The following is a 6,464-nucleotide window of genomic DNA, read 5'->3' as shown; positions in this document are numbered from 1 at the left end:
CCCTGGTCCCATGAAGGCTGAACACCTCGGAGAGGAATTCGAGGGTGGGGAGGGGGTAGGTGGGGTAGGTGGGGCACACCCTTGTGGAGGCAGGAGGGGGGATGGGATAGGGGGTTCCTAGGTGGTGGGGGGAATGGGGTGAGGGGATAAAATCTGAAATGTATTTTAAAGAAATTTTATACACACACACACACACACACACACACACACACACACACATATATATATTCTTTCTGCCCTCCTTCACATGGCATAAATGAAGATTTATCACAATTGGTAATTGATAAAATTAACTCATAAAAATGACAGTTGTCTTTCACCTGCTCAAAATTCATCCTTAACTGATCTGTGCAATCTATGCAGGTATCTTAAGGGTACTAAAATTTTGGTTGTGAGATTCATATTTACAGAATGTATAGCTTTGAAAAGAATCATCCTTAGAGATGCTGAACTGACCTTCTGTTCCAGTCTCCCCTCCCCCACAGATGGGGGCTCTAGGGAGGGGAAATCAGAAAGGAGATGACCTCTATATTGTAAATAAATAAAATATCTGATAAAAAAATTTTTAAAAAAGGCATGGGGGCTTGTGGGATATGGGATCAGGAGAATAAACAAGCAGGGACTCATCTAAAGAATGGTATGGTTGTCAGTAATTTATCCTTGGGGCTATGATTGTCTATTTGTCCTGGAAGGCCAATAAGGCTGTTAGAAAAAAAGGTTTTTTTTAATTAATTAATTTAACTTTTTATGAGCCATTGTGAAGACCCCCATACTCAGGAGACCCTTCCTCAAGTCTCAGGAAATCAGGACCACACAAAGATCACAAGAAACCATACCTGGATGCAATCAGCAGAGGTTTATTAGGGAAAAGAGCTGGCAGCCAGCGGTCTGACCACGTATTCTCGCAGGAGTAGGGTCCAACCCCCAACATCCAGTCTGTGGAGGGTTTTAAAGAGAAAAACCACAAACCAGGGGAGTGGGGCGGGGGTGAGGGGGTTGCCAAGGATACATAACATAAGAATAGTGAAACATTCCAGAGAAACCCACCCTGAATGGTTTACCATGTCACTGTGTCCCACCCTGTCATTTATCAACTATTTCAGATTAACTATCTCTACTTCTTCCTGCTATAGCCCCACCTAGGTGGCTTGCATCTTTTATCTGTGGTCAGGAATGCCTTCCTGCCTTGGGCCTCTTCCACCCGGAATGTGCCCCGGGGAAAGTGAAGGCCTGAAATCTTATTTTCAGTTCCTCGTTCTGGAATCTGCTCAGGTCTAAGGCGAAAAATCTACACATATTTCATAAAATGGCCTTTATAATTTTTCACTCTACAATTGGATGCCTGGGGAGGGGGAGGGTAAAATAATCACATCAGATTCCTTGCCTATAATCTGTAAGGTGTGCTCTTTCCCCAAACTCATTAAGGTAGACAACATGTCAAATTTGTCTAATAGTTGAGGCAATCCCCTATTGCTGTATGGAGCCATTCTAGTTGATATCAAGTCCAAATACTGTGGGAGAGGAATTAAATATAGGCGTGTGGATTGACTCCTGTGGATCATAGTGAGCCAGGGAGACATATTTAATGTGGTTGATGACAGAACAAAGGGCCTCCTTTTTGGTTGCTGGTGTCTGAGAGGGAAAAGAGAGAGAGGCAGGGTCTTTTTCACACTTAAGTAAGTCAAACAGAGGGTGTTCTGCTAAACTAAAGCCTCTATCGTTTAGGGCCTTTCTGGCTTGTTGTTTGTCTGGCAACATGAGTAGTAGTTCATCCATGTAATGATATATATGAAGATCTGACTGAATGAGAGGTTCTAATGCATGAGCTACTGCTTCCAGGCAAATAGCTGGGCTGTTAGCCATGCCTTAGGGCAGCGTTATTCACTTATGTCTATCAGTTGATCCAGAGTTATTGATTGTAAGTATTAAGAAAGCAAAGTACACATAATCTTGTTCATGCAGAGATATCGAAGAGACAATCCTTAATGTCTAATACCAATATTTGGGTGTTTATAGGCATGATAGAGGCAAGGGGGAGGCCATGCTGGTGAGCCCCAAACTTTCAGTTTTATTGATTGCTCTTAAGTCCTAGAGGTCCTGGTTTTCTTTTTAATTACCAAGACCTGGGTATTCCAGGGGATTCTAGAGGGACATATATGTCCCATATCTAATTAGTGTTTGGCAAATTGTTGTAAGATTAATTTCTCCCAGTTCAGAGTTCACTGTTCAACCCGGATGAAATCAGCCATGATCCATTTCAGGCAGGGAGTAAGATACTTAACAGTTTCCTTAGAATTGGGGGGTTCTTTGATCTTGGTATATTTCATACTTTTCTATCTGGAGGCATTCTCCCTGTTCCCTACAAACATGGACCACATCTAAATCTTCTAAGACATCTGTATCTAGCAAGTTAATGACCACATCAGCCACTAGGTGTCTGATGGTTGTATTTCTTCCATGTGAGTCTTTTCATTTATAAAAGTCTTCAGTAATCAATGCTTGGGAGAGACCACCTACACCCATCAATTGAGTCCCTGGTGAGAGGAAAACTTCAGCTTGTCTTTGGATAGTCTTATCTGCTCCTCTATCAGGCATTTAAAGTTTTTATTCTTAATTTTTATTTTTTATGTGTTTGATTGTTTTGTTTCTGGTGTTAGCATAATGCACACTTCCATGTTGATTCATCTATTGTTGATAGAAAGTCCATACTATTCATATGGAAGAGCTGAAATTAGAAACATTAAAGACCATATCTATCAGTTAGTAATGAATTTACAGTTCTCTTACTTAAACAAAATCTTTATTTCCCCCTCTCTTTCCTGCCATCCCTCCTTCCCCCCCCCCCTCTCTCTCTTCCTTTTTTCTTTCCACCCAAAATGCTGGTGCTCTATCCTGGTTCTTCATTCACAAACTCTCTCCCTATACTCTCTCCCCTTCTTCTCTGAGATGGTTATGCCTCCCCCCTGGTATGTCAGCCTCTGTAGGATTAGGGGCATTCTCTCCCACCAAGGCAAAGCAAGTCAGCCTTGTTGGGAAACGAATTCCAGAGTCAGGTTATAGTTTAGGGACAGTCCCTGCTCCAATTGTTGTGGGGCCCACATAGATCCTGAGCTGCACATGAGGGTCTGCGGCCTCAGTCCAGCCAATACATCCTCCCTTGTTGGTGGCTCAGTCTCTGAGAGCGTTCAGGGGTCTAGGTTAGTTGACTCTGTTGGTCTTCCTATGGAGTTCTTATCCCCTTCAGGGCCTTCTGTCCTTCCTCCAACTCTTCCACAGGAGTCTCTGACCTCCACCCAGTGTTTGACTATGTGTATCTGCATCTAATTCAGTCCCTTGCTGCGTGTAGTCTCTCAGAGGACAGTTATGTAGGCTCCTGTCTGGTACATATCAGAATAACATTAATAGTGCCACGGATTGCTGCTTGTCCACGGAATGTTTCTCAAGTTGTGTTGGTCGCTTGTTGACCATTCCAACAGTCTCTTTTCCACCTTTATCCCTGTATTTCTTTTAGACAGGACAAATTTTGGATTGAAAGATTTGTGGGTGCGCTGGTGTCCTTATTCTTACACTGGAGTTCCTTTCTTGCTATAGGAGGTGGCCACTTCAGGTTCCATGTTCTCACTATTAGGCAACTAGCTAATGTCACTAGCATTGACTTTTGGGAGCATCCCCCATCACTTGACTCAGGGATTTCTAAGAGATTCTCCCCACCTCCCCACTTGCTGTACTTGCAGATTTCCATTCATTCTCCTAGCTCTGTGGATCTCCCGTGTCTCCACACTTCTGACCTGATCTCTCCATTCCCCTTCAAATCCCCTCTCTGACCAAGTTTCCTTCATTCCTCTGCCTACATTGACGTCTCTTTTCCTCTCTAAGTGAGATTCAAGCATTTTCACTTGGGCATTCCTTTTTGTTTAACTTCTTTGGGTCTGTGGGATGTATCCTGTGTATCCTGTACTTTATGGCTTATATCCATTTATCAGTGAGTACAAACCATGGATATACTTTTGGATGTGGGTTACCTCACTCAGGATGAAATTTTCTAGTTTCTTCCATTTGCCTGCAAAATTTGTGATGCTATTGTTTTGAATAGCTGAATAGTATTCAATTGTGTAAATGAACCACATTTTCTATATCCATTCTTTGGCTGAGAGACATCTGGATTGTTTCCAGTTTCTGGCTATTATGAATTTTTATTGAAAGTTCAGCGTGAGATTTCTTCAGCATATTAGAGACCCAGTAGAATTGTGGATTTTCCCTTTTATTGGTAAGGCTGATATCTACCACATAAGAAATTTAAAGGTAGCCAGGGCTTGCCTTCTTTATTGTATTTGTAATCATTTTTTACAACCCACACCCACTGGCCCCCAAATGCAGAGTGGATATATCAAATGTGGTTCATTTACACAATGTAATACTAATCAGCTACTAAAAACAAGGACACCATGAATTTAGCAAATGGATGGAACCAGAAAATATCATCCTGAGGGGCATGCATGATATGTACTCATAAGTGGAAATTAAGCCATATAGTACAGGATACACAGGCTACAATACACAGAACAAAAGAAGACAAATACCTTGGAGGGCCCTAGAGAAGATGCTTGAATCTTTCTCAGAACAGGAAATAAAATAGATATTGGAAGTAGATGGAGGGAGGGAACTGGTTGGGAGAGGGGGAATTGAACAGGGTGGGGGTGTCAGGTATAGGGTGAGCAGGGAAGAGGGAAAGGAAATTTGGGGTGAGGGTTGCATCTCTAGGATGTGCCAGAGACCTGGGATTAGGGGAGACCACAGGGAATCTATGAGGAGGAATCTAGTTGAGACAGCTAGCAATGAGGGATATGGTGCCTGGAGTTACTGCTGCTGGGAGGCAGGCCTCCCAGTAGTGTGATGAAGGCAGACCACCTAAAAACCTTCCACCTAGGATGTGTCCTGCCTGTAAGATGTAAGGGATATGTATGGAATAAGTGGGGGGAGTGGCTAACCGATGATTGGCTCAGGTTGGGACCCATCCCATGGGCAAGAACCAATTCCTGAGACTATTAATGATTCCTTATGCTTGTAGGAAGAAATCTAGTATAACTGTCCTCTGAGAGACTCAGAGACTCCACCCAGAAGTCAATGGAAACAGATGCAGAGACCCACAGCCAAGCATTAGCTGGAGCTCCTGCATCTTGTGGAAGAGTTGGAGGAAAGCCTGGGGACTGGAAGAGGATGGGACTCCACAGGAAGACAGAGGCAACTAACCTGGACTCTTGGGAACTCCCAGAGATTGACCCACCAACCAAAGACTGAGCATGGACTGGACAACCTGAACTCCCCACACATGTGTAGCAGATATACTTCTTGGTCTTCATGCAAATCATACAACAACTGGAGTGGGGCTGTCCCTGAACCTCTTGCCTGCCTGTGGATACTGCCTTGTCTAGCCTTGGTATGGGAGGGTGCACCCAGACCTGCAGTTACTTGATGAGCTAGTGTAGGGTGGGATGGAGGGGTGGGGGATATGGGGCTAACTCCTTTTCTGATGGGAGGGAGAGGGTTGAGTGAGGAGGAGAAGCTGTGATCAGGGGACTGGGAGAAGAGGGCCTGTTATTGGGATGAGGAGTGAATAAATAAATAAATGAAAAGAAAAAAAAAGATTGCTACCAGACACGTGCTGTCTATGTCACAGAATGAATCAGGCCACTTGGTTTAAGATTATTAAGCACAGGCTTTTAATCTTTAGCTACAAGTTACTAGTTTTAAGTTAACCTAGTTATAGATATTACACATTTTAAGCCATATCCAATAACTTATAAGTCAACAGTCTTTTAGTTTTTGACTCTGACTTTAAAAGCATGACTGGGTCTGAAAAATGGGTAAGCCATAACTCATTTTCTAAGCCAGCAATAAAATAGAACATTATAAAACAATTTTAGTATCACCCTTATTTAAACAATACTTGAATTCCTATTATATGCAGTCCAATGTCCAGAAAACCCAGAGTAAACTAGAGCCCAGTAAACTAGCCACAGGAATGAGAAACAACATTTTTCATGCTTTGAAGACCAATCAGAATTCAGCATGTAATGGCCATGTGCATTCTTACACATAAACAACGAAACTTACAAGTATAGAAGTGAAAGACTCATCCACATTTTGGAGAGGAGCTGGGTCTGGCTCAATACAGTTGGGGGCAGGGCAGCCCAGCAGCATTTGGCTTCTATATGGGGCTCTGGATATTACAAAGATAGATATCCACTGGGACCCCAGTGTTACTTGTGAACTGTTTAACCCTAAGTCCCCCTTACCCATACTTGGTGTTGTAAGATGTTAATTTTTTATTGACCGAGCTTTCCTTCCAGCTATACAGAGGTAGGAGCAGGAAAAGGAGGGCCTCCGCCTGGGGTAGTCTGTGGCTCCTCCATACAGCCCCAAGATACAAATGCAGAGGCAAAGCTTCACTAGCCAGTTCACAC

The sequence above is a fragment of the Arvicanthis niloticus genome, chromosome 1 (genome assembly GCF_011762505.2).
Source record: "Arvicanthis niloticus isolate mArvNil1 chromosome 1, mArvNil1.pat.X, whole genome shotgun sequence".
NCBI classification, from domain to species: Eukaryota; Metazoa; Chordata; class Mammalia; order Rodentia; family Muridae; genus Arvicanthis; species Arvicanthis niloticus.
Note: the sequence above shows the minus strand (reverse complement) of the source record.